Raw genomic sequence first — 14,395 nt, forward strand, 5'->3', positions numbered from 1 at the left:
CGAACTCTGCGGTTGATCTCACTATCAAAAAGTAGTGGCCCTGACGGGTTTTTTCTGGTCATAAACTAGAAAAACCTATCAGAAGAAAATAAATGAAGAATAAAAAATTTTGAATTGTAATAAAAGTAAAATGGCTAAAGTAATAAAAATCGAGTGATCCTAATATCTTAGTTCCCCAAAAACGGAGCGAAAAACTTGATACATGATATTCGCGATAGGTTTTAAAGATTTATGAATGAATCGTTCGTGAGACTAACTTATTGTCACGATTAAGGCAAGTGTACCTATCAAACAGTAGTATAGTTCAGAAAGACCGGATTGTCGAACCCAAAGGAACCACGAGTACTAGTATTTACTTCCTTTTTATTATCTAGCCTAAAAATTAAGAGATCTTGTTATCTAAAATAATTACTAAACTAAGAATGCATAGAAAGAAAATTTGGGAAAATACTTTTGGGAAAATTCGATTGATGAAGACAATACCTAAGGAAAAATCCACCTAGACTTCACTTGTTATTTGACTCTGAATCAGACAATTTATTCATTTGACTTGATCCGTAGAAATTCCTAAGTTATATTATTATCTATCTCGAGACTAATAATGTCTAACCCTAGGTTGATTAATTGAAATCTCTTTCACATTAACGCCCTAATGTTGCATTAACTCGATCTATGGATCCCCTTATTAGGTTTCACCCTAATCTGATAAAATCTTATCACCCTATCTTTAGGCGTGCAATCAACTCCACTTAATTATGACAAATTTACTCTTAGACAGGGTCTATTCCTCCTCTGAATAAAAGCATTAACTTGAATCAATATCCTGGAATATTAAAATAAGAATTAAGAACACATAATTAAGAACAAGTCAGATATTTATCATACAATTCAGATAATAATAACAAGCTCCGTCTTAGGTTTCATTCCCCTTAGGTATTTAGGGGGTTTAGTTCATAATTATAAAAGAAAACATCTCAAAAGCATAAAGATAGCAAAACATAAGAAAACCCAAAACTCTTGAAGGAACTTGAAGGGAGATTTTAGTCTTGATGATGAATCTGGCTTCTAAGATGGATCAATCGACTTTGTTTAAGTAATTCCTTGCTTTCTACTCCCCATCCACCTTCTAAGTACCTCCTCAGGTGTTTAAATAGACTTTTGAATGCTTAAGAGCCCTAAAAATTAGCTTTTTCCGAATAGGACTATATTTGGGCTCGGTAGGGACACGCCCGTGGGTGATTACTCCAGCCCGTGGTCAAGGCTGTTGAACAGGTACAGGCGTGTAGTCTACCCGTGTAAGTCATGCTTCGATCCTGCCAAATGGACACGACTGTGTGACACACCCGTGTGAGGAAGTCTAGGCCGTGTTGATTTCCCACATGGGTTCATTTTCTCTGTTTTTGGTTCGTTTTTCGCTCTTTTTACTCTCCTATGCTCACCTAAGTATAAAACATGAAATTAAAGGATTAGGAGCATCGAATTCACCAAATCTAAGAAGAAATCATCCGTAAATGGGCTAAGCATGGGATAAAAATATGTATAAATTATGGTTTATCATAGTACAAATCTTTTTTTGTGTACGACATGTATAGGGCTAAATTAGGATGTTTGATTTATTGAGAAATTGATTATATATTTTGAATTAAGTCAAAAGCCCTTCATTTTGTATCAAGCCTAGAATAATGGCTATTATTCATTTTGGTAAATGTTTATAATGTTCTTTTTATGGATGAATTGGTGTCCATTGTGGTGAAATTAGTATATTGAAATGATCTTGTGTAGGTTGTGTAAAAGGGGTGAAAAAATGGCTTGGAAATGGCCTTCTTTTGTCTACACGGGCAGGAAACACAGGCGTGTGTCTAGGTCTTGTGTGACACACGGCTCACTCCCATGGGTGTGTGTTATGGCCGTCGTCCTCTGTACTTAAAATTTTAACTCATTGTTGTACACAGGCATGCCACACGGGCGTGTACCATGGCCGTGTTTTAAAGTCAGTGTTGTACACGGGATAAGGGCACGAAAGTGTCCCAGACCACACGGGCATGCGTGACCACATGGTCTATACCCACACGGGTGTGTGGAGCCTTAAAGCATGAATTTTCCAAGTTTTTCTTGAGCCCTCGGTTTGACCCCGAACCACCTCAGATGTATGTTTTGGGCCTCTTAAGCCCAAGTAAAGGACAGGTTGCTTATAAAACAAAAAGTTTTAAATTGATCAAAGTTTTATAGCCTAATTTCCTAAGATTGGTTGAGTTTAAGTTCGGTAGCGCCTCAAACCCTGTCCCGGCGCTGGATATGGGTGAGGGGTGTTACACTTGTATTGCGGTTAATTACCCCTAAAATTAGTTATATGACACATCTTAATCTCCGTACATTACTTCATGGTCATTTCTTTAGCCCACCATGCTTTTTTGCACTACACCCTGTACTAGAACCTGACTTACATGTCAACAATTAGGACTAGTACAGGAATAATGGGCATGTCTTTATTATGGTTGATCACCCCTGAAGTTAGTTGTATGACACATCTCAGTCTTTGTACAACTACTTCATGGTCATTTGTTTAGCCCACATTCCTTTTTGCGCGACATTCTGTACTGGAATCAGACTTACATGTCGATAATTAGAACAATACAGTGGGCATGTCTTTATTGCAGTTAATTACCCCTGAAGTTAGTTGTATGACACATCTTAGTCTCCGTACAATTGCTTCATGGTCATTTGTTTAGCCTGCAATGCTTTTCTATACGACACCTCGTACAGAACTGAACTTACATGTCGACAATTAGGACTAATACAGGAATAGTACGAATGTTTTTCACTAGTGGCATAATGTAGTTGCATATTATTTTCACATCCAATTCGCGATGGTCTTGCGATATACGTGCAACAGTGCTTGTATAGGCCCTCCAAATTTTTAAATCATCCACAATTAAGTCCTCTGCATAGATGCAGGTTGAACCTACCAATTCCACCCTTTTCTAGACCTCCAACATTCCCCAACATATAATTTCGGTGTAGACCTTATAACTTTGTAGTCCACTGACACATTCATGCTATACGGCTTGATGACAAATGATACGTGATTTTGTGAGATAACTCTTATAAATTTATAATTAATCATTCATGAAACTAACTATTATCATGATGTAGGCAAGTGTACCTATCGAATAGTAGTATAGCTTTAGCAAGACCGGATTGTTAAACCCAAAGGAACTAAAAGTATTAGTAATGACTGTCTTTTTATTATCTAGCCTAAGAATAAGAGGGTTTACTTTTGGAAAATGATTGACTTAAGACAATACCTAAGGAAAAATCCACCTAGACTTCACTTGTTATTCTAACTCCGAATCGGACGATTTATTCATTTGACTTGATCCGTAGAAATCCCTAAGTTATATTATTATCCCTCTCGATACTAACAACGTGTAACCCTAGGTTGAATAATTGAAATCTCTTTCTAATTAACTCCTTAGGGTTTCATTAACTTGATCTCTGAATCCCTTTATTAGGTTTCACCCTAATCCGAAAAAAAATCTTGTCACCCTATCTCTAGGTGCGCAACCAACTCTACTTAATTATGAAAAATGTACTCTTAGATGGGGTCTATTCCTCCTCTGAATAAGAGCTTAACTTGAATCAATATCCTGAAATATCAAGACAAGAATTAAGAACACATAATTAAGATCAAGCCAAATATTTATCATACAATTTAGAAAATAATAACAAGATACGTTTTAGGTTTCATTCCCCTTAGATATTTAGGGGATTTAGTTCATAACTAAAAAGGAAAACATCTCAAAAGAATAATGAATACAAAACATAAAGAAAACCCAAAACTTCTGAAGGGAAATTGAGCGGAGATTTTCAGTCTTGATGATGAATCCGACTTCTGAGATTGATCAATCGGCTTCCTTCGAGTAATTCCTTCCTTCCTCCCTATGCCTCCTTTTTCCTCCTCCTTTAGGATGTATTTATAGGCTTTGGAATGCCTAAGAACCCTCAAAATTGGCCTTTTCCGAATTGGACTCAATTTGGGCTCGACATGGACATGCGCGTGTGCGATTACTTCAAGCTGTGTTCGAGCCTGTTAGAATGACACAAGCGTGTGTTCTACCTGTGTGAGTCGTGCTTTGATTTTTTCAAATTGACACGACCGTATGGTCTGCCCGTGTGAGGAGGTCCAGGCCGTGTTGATTTCGTATGTTGTCCCATTTTCTCCTTTTTTTGCCTGTTTCTAGATCCTTTCGCTCTACTATGCTCACCTAAGTATAAAACATAAAATTAAGGCATTAGGAGCATCGAATTCACCAAATCTAAGGAAAAATCATCCATAAAATGTGTTAAGCATGGGGTAAAAATATGTATAAATTACGGTTTATCAAAAACCCCCACACTTAAGCATTTGCTTGTTCTCAAGCAAAATTCTCAACTCATAATCAAAATAAATTCTTCTCAACTTATAATCTCTATCAAAAATATCTCAAACTAATTCATGAGTAGTCGTACATTGATAATTCAACTAAAAGAACATTAGAGCTTCAAACATTCCCAGTTGAGTATTTAATCATGCAAAACTTAGGCATCTCCCCTTATCTAAGTGGTTACCTCAATTCGAAATCTCACGGAGTTTAACATCCTCACTAAAGATTCACTCAAATCACTCAAAGTGTTTAAGGACAATAAAAGTAGCACTCATCAGTCAATATGAAAAGTTATTACCATAGGCTCACATGAAAATCAAATCTCCACCACTATAAATTGAGATGATACATCAATCAAAAGGTCTTTAGATGGATGTAATGATGCTTGGTTAGGGGGTGTGGTTACAAGCTGAAAGAAAAAGTTAGAATCGAGATTGAATTGACAATTTACTTAACTAGAAAAAAAATTTAATCATTACTTGCATACAACAGAGCTTTTTCTTAGAATATGGAATTTAAGTACCTAAGCTCAAAAACAAAAGATTACTACTAATATATATACATTTTTTTTAAGAACAAGCCAAATAACATAGACTAACTATTAAGAACAAGACATAACTAAGCAATTTATTCAACTCAAATCTCGACAAAAATAGGGATCAAAATAATTGAAGGGATTTCAACAATAATGGGTTAAGGGTTAATTTTAAGGGTAATACAAGAAATGGCTTGTTAGCTTAATGGGGTTTACTAAGGGTTAATCGTGGAGGTAGGCTTTTCATGGCATGAGTGGGTTAATACTAAGTGCCTCTATCATCTTGACTTATCAAATGAAATAGTGTGGTCTTGACATGCATAATCAAGCAAGTTCTAGAATAACAGTTCAATACTGATGCACTCATAATGAAAGTGGGCATGAAAGAATTAATAGATGCTCTTGAAGGCTCAAGATCTTACAAAATTATGCCTTTTTGATGTTTAAACTTGTGAATTCTAATTCAAGATAATACTTAGACTTGGGGAAACAACCTAAAATTTTAAACTCTTAAAAATCAACGTATCATGCTTGCTTTCCTAATGTCTTAAAGTTTAAACCATCAATGCATGAATGCCTATGTTTTAATTCAAGATATATCAATAAAAATAATAAATCAATCAAAATTTATCCTGAACATGATATGAGAGCTTTTCAAGAGAACAAGGCAATTATTCAGGGATTTTCTGATAGTGAAATGAATACCCCCCCACACTTAAGATGTACGTTGCCCTCAATGTACAAAGATAGATCTATAGAAGAGAATACAAATAGAAGATAGGGAGAGAAGTAAAAATTCTTGAGTGATGAATGAATTTCCTTAAACTGGAGGTATGGAGAATAATCGGCTTGAGGGTGGAGGAGGATACTCCAACAATGGTAGAGGTTCATTAGTCCATAAGTCCTGTCTCAAAAGAATATTATATCTGGTGGTAGCTATGGTCGTGGTCGAGCTGGACATGGCAGTCGTGGGAAACCTTTCCCAGTGGAGTTTCAAGTTCCTAAGTAATAGTGAGCTTTGGAGCTTTTTATAACTGTGAGCAAATCAGGAATTCTTTAAGAGGTATACTGAAGCATAATTACTCGTAATGAAATAGCCAAAGAATAGAAATTGTAAAAACTCAAGATGCAATAGTATTAAAAGGAAATAAAATAATAAATAAATAAAAATAATTTTAAAGTATAGAGATGAAAATAAAATAAAATAAATAATAGGTATTTATAGAGAAATTGGGGCACACGCTCGTGTGCTCTAAGCTCAGCCCATGCATTTCGTATTTTTTTCGAAATTATGCACATTGGTGTACACGACCATGTTGCACAGCCATGTCGATCTTCGTTCACTTCTCCTACGCCGGTGTAGGAAGGTGCACGCTCGTGTTAAATTGATAGTTTCGCCCACGGCCATATCGCACAGCCGTGGCTACTTATCGCATCCCGTGTTGGGGAAATTTTTTTTGCCTTGTTTTCATATGGCCGTATCTCACGGCCGTGTTGCACCCCGTGGTATGTACACGGCCTAGGGCACGCCCGTGTGTCTGGCCGTGTGGTTCTAAAAAGTCTGTTCTTAATGATTTGGTTAGTATGTTATATTTTAACAACTAAAATTTTAAAGAAAGTAATATTGTTAGTGCTTGGGTTGCCTCTGAGAAGCGCTTATTTATAGTCTAAGCTCGACTTACCTTTTTATTGAATGGTTATGGTGGTTCGAGGAGATTATCCTCCTCACGCTTATTTATAGTCTAAGCTTGACTTACCTTTCCATTGAATGGTTATGGTGGTTCGAGGAGATTATACTCCTCATTCCTGCTGTGAATCTCATCAAAAAAAGGTTTTAGGCGGGTATTGTTTACCTTAAAAGTGTCGAACTTGGGATGATTTACCTCGACTATACCGAATGGGAAAATACTAAGTACCGTAAGAGGGATTTCTTCATTCGGTTTGGTAGTGACAATGTGAGGATCTGCGGCATCTAATAAAACTTTATCTCCAACCTTAAGTTGATTTGGAAAGGTATTGAGCTCATCCTGGCATAGTTTTGGTTTATCGTGTGTTCTCTGTTTATGTCTTTGCCATTCATCTAGCTCCTCGATTTGTAGCCTTCGTTCTTCATGAGTAGGTCCTCTATTATTGCTTGAGAATGGCTCACGTACTTCCTTCAGACTCATTTTCTGCAAAGTAGGTTGCACCATATTTTCAGTTTTAGTAGAATGGTTTAGACAATCACCTTTAATTTCTGATGTGTTACCAGAATTGCGAGCTTGAAAGGTGATTGTTTCATCTCCCACACGAAGTGTGAGCTCTCATGTGCCAACATCAATAATCGTTTTAGCAGTTGCTAAAAATGGTCTTCCTAAAATCAAAAGAGTGTTGCTATCCTCCTCTATGTCTAGAACAATGAAGTCAACGAGAAATATAAATTTATCGATTTTAACTAGCACATCTTCAATAATACCCCTAGAAAATCTTATAGTTTTATCTGCTAATTGAATGCTCATCCTAATCTGTTTGGGTTTCCCAAGACCTAATTGTTTGAACATTTTTTAGGGCATGACTTTAATACTAGCCCTAAATCAGCTAATGCATTATTAACATCTAACCTACCAATTAAGCAAGGAATCGTAAAACTCCCTGGATCTTTCAATTTTTTGGGTAGTTTATTCTATAGAATAACTGAACAAACTGCGTTTAGCTCCACATGCGACGACTCATCCAACTTCCACTTATTTGCTAAAAGCTCCTTTAAAAATTTCATTGCGTTTGGCATCTGTGATAAAGCTTCAATAAACGGTAAGTTAATGTATATTTTTTTAAGAGTTTAAGGAATTTACCAAATTGTTTATTTGAGCGGTCTTTCCTTATCGTGTTGGGGTATGGCACACGAGGTTTGTATTCTGTATTTATTGGTTTCTACTCATTGTGGTCTACCTCACCTTTACATTTGCTTATCTCAGTTTCTTGCCTTGGTTCTGGTTCAGGTGTGACTAACCCTTCCCTTGGGTTAGATTCTGTGTTGCTTGGCAAGCTACCTTGTGGTCGTTCGGAGATTAGTTTGGACAGCTGGCCTATCTAAGTTTCGAGCCCTTGGATCGACACTTGTTGATTTTTAAGTGTTGTCTAGGTTTTTTGGAAACGAGTTTCTAACACCGAGATAAATTTAGATAACATCTCTTCAAGGCTCGGTTTCTTTTCCTGTTGATAGGGTGGTCGTTAAAAACCCAGAGGATTCTGTGGCCTTTGATTCCTTTGACCACCCCAGGAGAAATTTGGGTGGTTCCTCCAACCTGCATTATAAGTATTGCTATAAGGATTATTTTGAGATCGAGTATTATTACCCATGTAATTTAATTGTTCGTTCTCCATGCTGTGGCCATAGGATTGATATTCTGAATTGCTTGATCGACCTCTACTGACTTCACAGTGCATTACTGGATGAACCTGCGAAGAACCAAGTAAACCCTCAATATTTTTATTTTGAAGTTCTACTTGGTTTGACAGCATAGTGACCGCATCGACGTTATAAACGCCTGCTGTTTTAGTTGGCTTAGTCCTCATGACTTGCCACTAATAGTTATTTAGTGACATCTCTTTAATAAATTCGTAAGCCTCTTCAGGTGTTTTGTTATTGATGGTTCTCTCGACTGCTGCATCAATCATTTGTCTTATCAAGGGGTTCACACCATTGTAGAATGTTTGAACCTGCAACCATAGAGGTAATCCATGGTGAGGACACCTTCGCAGTAAGTCCTTGTATCTCTCCCATGTATCGTAAAGAGTTTCTAAGTCCATCTGCACAAACGAAGAGATATCATTACGTAATTTGGCCGTTTTAGCCGGCAAAAAAATTTTAATAAAAAAATTTCGGTCATTTGTTCCCAAGTAGTAATTGACCCTCGTGGTAACGAGTTCAACCACTGTTTAGCTTTGTTCCTCAATGAAAAAGGGAATAACCGAAGATGAATGGCATCGTCAAAAACGCCATTAATTTTAAATGTAAGAATTCCAGGAAATTTGCCAAGTGAGTGTTTAGATCCTCATCCTGCAAACCATTAAACTAAACAAATTGCTGTATCATTTGAATACTGTTAGATTTTAGTTCAAAATTATTTGCAGCAATAGCAGGCCTAACTATACTTGACTCAGTTCCTATTAAAGTAGGTTTAGCATCATCATACATAGTACACGGAGCCGAATTTTGATTAACAACAATCGCAGGAGGTAGCGGATTTTCTTGGTTTTCAGCCATCTCCTTGGTTGTGGTTTGAATATCGTCCTCTTACTCGCTCTCTATGTATCTTAAGCTTTGCCTTATTTCCCTTTGGTTTCTGCGAACTGTGCGATCGATTTCTTCGTTAAAAAGTAGTGGTCCTGACGGGTTTCTTCTAGTCATAAAATAAAAATTAGAATAAAATTTAAAATTCAGTAAAAGTGAATGGCTAAAGTAATAAAAATTGAGTGTTCCTAATATCTTAGTTCCCTGGCAACGGCGCCAAAAACTTGATACGTAATTTTGTGTGATAAGTTTTATAAATTTATAATTAATCGTTCATGAAACTAACTATTATCACGATGTAGGCAAGTGTACCTATTGAACAGTAGTATAACTTTAGCAAGACCGAATTATCGAACCCAAAGGAACTAAAATTACTAGTAATGACTGTCTTTTTATTATATAGCCTAAGAATAAGGGGGTTTGTTTTAACTAATTAATTAACTAAACTAAGAATTCACAAAAAATAGAATTAGGGGATTACTTTCACAAAACGATTGACTTAAGACAATACCTAAGGAAAAATCCACCTAGACTTCACTTCTTATTCTGACTCCAAATCGGACGATTTATTCATTTGACTTGATCCGTAGAAATCCCTAAGTTATATTATTATCCCTCTCGAGACTAACAACGTCTAACCCTAGGTTTTAGACAGGGTCTATTGCTCCTCTGAATAATAGCTTAACTTGAATCAATATCCTGGAATATCAAGATAAGAATTAAGAACACATAATTAAGAACAAGCCAAATATTTATCGTACAAATCAGAAAATAATAACAAGATTCATCTTAGGTTTCATTCCCCTTAGGTATTTAGGGGATTTAGTTCATAACTAAAAAGGAAAACATCTCAGAAGAATAATGAATACAAAACATAAAGAAAACCCAAAACTCCTGAAGGGAAATTGAGGGGGGATCTTCAGTCTTAATGATGAATCCGGCTTTTGAGATGGATCAATCGACTTCCTTCGAGTAATTCCTTCCTTCCTCCCTGTGCCTCCTTTTTCCTCCTTCTTTAGGTGTATTTATAGCCTTTGGAATGCCTAAGAACCCTCAAAATTGGCCTTTTCTGAATTGGACTCAATTTGGGCTCGACAAGGACACGCCCGTGTGCGATTACTTCAGGCCGTGCTCGAGCCTGTTAGAATGACACAGGCATGTGTTCTACCCGTGTGAGTGGTGCTTCGATTTTTCCAAATTGACACGATTGTGTGCTCTACCCGTGTGAGGAGGTCTAGGCCGTGTTGATTTCGTACATTGGCTCGTTTTCTCCGTTTTTGGCCCATTTCTCGATCCTTTCACTCTCCTATGCTCACCTAAGTATAAAACATGAAATTAAGGCATTAGGAGCATCGAATTCACTAATTCTAAGGAAAAATCATCCATAAAATATGTTAAGCATGGGGTAAAAATATGTATAAATTATGGTTTATCAACAAATATGTAGTCCTCCTTGTTTACTAATTGTTGTCCTACAAACAACTCTTTCATTTTAGAATTTACTGCCACTCGGTTAGAAATTATTATATCTAGGTACTTAGTGAACTCAGATTCATGTACTGTATCGGGGTCTACATTAAACATATGGGCCAAAGGGACATTTTGTATAACAATGCCACGACTCGAGTTCCAGATCAAATGGGGTATACATCTTCATCCTCTTTTATGCCTTTATCGTCATATCATCCGAGACCTCATCCAAATCAGGGTTATTAAAATTTTCACCCTCATAATGAGAATAACCATCATTATTAGGTCCTTTTTCACCATCTTCATTAGTGCCCATCACCTCTGGATGTATCTCTAAACAGGGACCTGGAATAGGGTTGTTATATGCAATCTTACCATGGTGTGGATTTTCGGCCCATGTTGATGTTCTTCCATAACCTAACTGTTCTGCCCATCTGATATTGAGGTAAAAGTCAAATTCGTATTGTTGACCTAATGGATTAACATTTTGGATAGTCTCTACATCGGTTAATTTAGAAAATAATTCAACTAGTTTAGTGTTTACGTTCCCAATCGAGCAATAAATTACGATCACAGTGCCTACGTCTTCATCATCTAAAAGCTTCAATAAAACATCAATGGAAACTTTAACAATTTTTAACAATTTCGTGAAATAGTCCTTGGGTTAGCTACATCAAGCTCCCGAGATTCCAAAAACATAAAATTTATAAGAAATTGATAAAAAAAAATTCCTTACCAATTTGCAAGAATAAGGTAGCAGTGAGTTAGGTGTTCTCCCTCTTTTGAATTCGGTTCTAGATGAAGAAGATAAAAGAATAATTCTTTTTCCTTTCTTTACTAATTCTTTTTAAATATTTTAACGTATATTATGATCTTTATAATATAAAAACATCATATTTTAACTAATTAATCCCCACTAACCATCCAACACTAATAAAAATGGTATATTTACTATTTAAAACATTTAAAAATAATTAATCCTACTTTTTAGTTAATAGAAATCAATAGAGATTAAGTTTTTACATCTTTTACGATTCAATCCTTTTTCCTTAATTAACTAGCCAAACATAAAAAATATCGAACCAAATCTTAATACAACACTCATATAACATTGTAAATATTAAATAAATAATATTTACAAAATAACATATCAAAATTGTGGTTTTAAGACCACTATTTTTGACACCGTTGAAAAATGGGCTGTTACAGTCTTATGCCGTGTGAGAAGTGAAAACCTAGAGTTACAAGGGGGACATGGCTGTGTAAGGGGGTCTTGTAGTCCCCTTGAGCATCCCACACACCTATTTGGTGTATCTTAGCTCGATTTTACCTCGATTTTCTCATAAAATAACACACATTTGTCATCGAGGTCTTGGACGATAATCCTTACGTCTAAATCTGATTCAGGATACCTAAAATGAGTCGATCTTGGCAATGTTAGATATGAATTTTAACGGGGTTAGCTAAATTGATAAGATGAACGATTGAACAAAGATCAATTTCGAGTTCGAAATCAAAATAAATTTTTCAACAATGGAGGAAAAATATTTGCAAAGGGGAATATGAAAAAGAAAAGGGGAAGAAATAAATCAAAATTCTAATGTAATTAAGAAAGTGGACTAAGCATCTAGGTTTTCAAACTTTTAAGGGGTTGCAAGGTAATTTAACCTTTTTACCGAAAATAAAAGGGAAATAAGGTGAGGTTGGCATGACTTAAACTTAGGAATCCAAAAGGGAAGGGAAATTACTTAACCAATTAAGTTGCTACCAACACTTGTTTATTTTCTACTCCATTTAATATTTATTATAGTATGGTTTTTACCCTAGGTTGTTAAAATTAAAAAAAAAGAAATGAGAAATATGAGGTTTAAACCTATGATCTCTAAAGAGTATCCTAGCTACTTAACCATAAAACTTAAGGTTTATTTATTGGTTATTCATTTCATCTAGCCCTCTATATTCTGAGGAGTTATAGGACAAGTTGGTGGAGTATATATATTAGATTGTGTCATCTAATGGCATCGTAGGACCACCGATGCCACTTGACACAGTTCATAGGCACGCAAACCCGAATCTTAGAAGCAATTTATGGGACATATTGCGTAGGGTTGGGGACTCAGTTAGGGAGGATTGGGTTGTTGGGGGAGATTTTAACGCATTTCTGAATGACATTGGGAAAGAAGGCAGACGTAGGGGGTGAGGACGCACATGAATGAATTCAAAGAGGTTATGGATGATTTAGCCCTCGTGGATATCAAACCCGATAGTGGATGGTTTACCTAGGTTAACAATAGGAGTGGGGGAAACTTGATAAAAGAGAGGATTGACAGATTCCTCACTTCAATCTCATTGGTTAAAAACTTCTCTTTTATTGCTACAAAAGTGTAAGGCAAACTCATTCTGATCACGATGCAATTCTCCTAGACTTGTGAGGCCATAGACCAAAAGATTACTCTAAAGACCATAGATTTTGGTTCAAATTCGATGCCTGTTGGGCTGGTGACAGGGAAGCAAACAATATTATTGGTAGTGCGTGAAACAAGGAAGATAAATATTATGGGGATAAGCTTGAAAGAGTTAAGTCAGTTCTTGGTCTATGGCAGCGTAAGAAATATGGAAAAATGAAGAGTGACATGTGAAGGCTAGAGAAAAACATTGACCAGATTATTGATTCTACTAGTAGAGGGGATAGCGTGAAGAATTTGAAAGAAGCTCGTAAAAGGCTTGACTTTCTCTATGCAAGGGAAGAAAGCTATTAGACTCAAAGATCCCGATCAAAATGGCTTAGGGAGGAGGATCGGAATACTAGGTATTTTCATACTAAAGCAATTGGGCGATTAAAGAAGAATCATATTTAAAAGCTTAAAAACACGAACGAAAATTGGGTTACAAATAGTAAGGACATTAGTCAGGTGGCTAAAAACTACTTTTTGTGATTATTTTGGTCAAACTGTTAAAATGTTGAAACCAAAGAAATGGGGTACATTTAGGAGCGTGTGACCAGGGAGACAAATGAGTGGCTTACTAGGGATTATACAGAAAATAAGGTCGCTCAAGCTATTAAGCGGATAAACCCTAATAAAGCCCTCAGTATTGACGGTCTATCGGGAAATTTCTTCAAACATTATTGGGAGATTGTGGGCAACGACACTATTAGTTTCTGCTTGGATGTTCTTAATGGGAACAAAAATATCTCTAACCTTAATGAAACTATGATTATTTTAATTCCTAAAATCAGAGATCCTTGTGAGCTTACTAATTTTCGTCTTATCAGTTTATATAGGTTTGTCTACAAGATAATCTCAAAGGTGTATACCAATCGTCTAAAAGCTGCTCTTCCAAGCTACATCAGCCAAAATCAGAGCACATTCTTACCGGGGAGGATGATACATGATAGTATTTTGATTGCACATGAGCTTTTCCATTATCTTCAAAGTTCTAATAACGGCCCTAATAAAGGAATTGTGGTCAAGCTCGACATGAACAAAGCATATGACCGCGTGGAATGGAACTTTATTGAAACAATTATGAAGAAAATGAGATTCGATGGGAAATGGATTAACAAAATTATGGATTGTGTTCGCTCAGTTAAATATACGGTTAAATGTAACAACATTTTATCAGATTTTTTTTATCCCCAAGAAGGGTTTCCGTCAAGGGGATCCCCTTTCCCCTTATTTGTTCTTATTTTGT

General features: G+C 36.1%; 1 non-coding gene across 1 annotated transcript; it reads left to right on the forward strand.

The window, feature by feature from the left end:
- Positions 1-8,674: 8,674 nt before the first annotated feature.
- On the forward strand, positions 8,675-8,780 carry LOC121212083 (small nucleolar RNA R71). The gene has a single exon (XR_005907293.1). It is a non-coding gene; the product is annotated as a small nucleolar RNA R71 (small nucleolar RNA).
- The last annotated feature ends 5,615 nt before the right edge of the window (positions 8,781-14,395 follow it).

This window comes from Gossypium hirsutum, chromosome A12 (genome assembly GCF_007990345.1).
Source record: "Gossypium hirsutum isolate 1008001.06 chromosome A12, Gossypium_hirsutum_v2.1, whole genome shotgun sequence".
Lineage (NCBI taxonomy): Eukaryota > Viridiplantae > Streptophyta > Magnoliopsida > Malvales > Malvaceae > Gossypium > Gossypium hirsutum.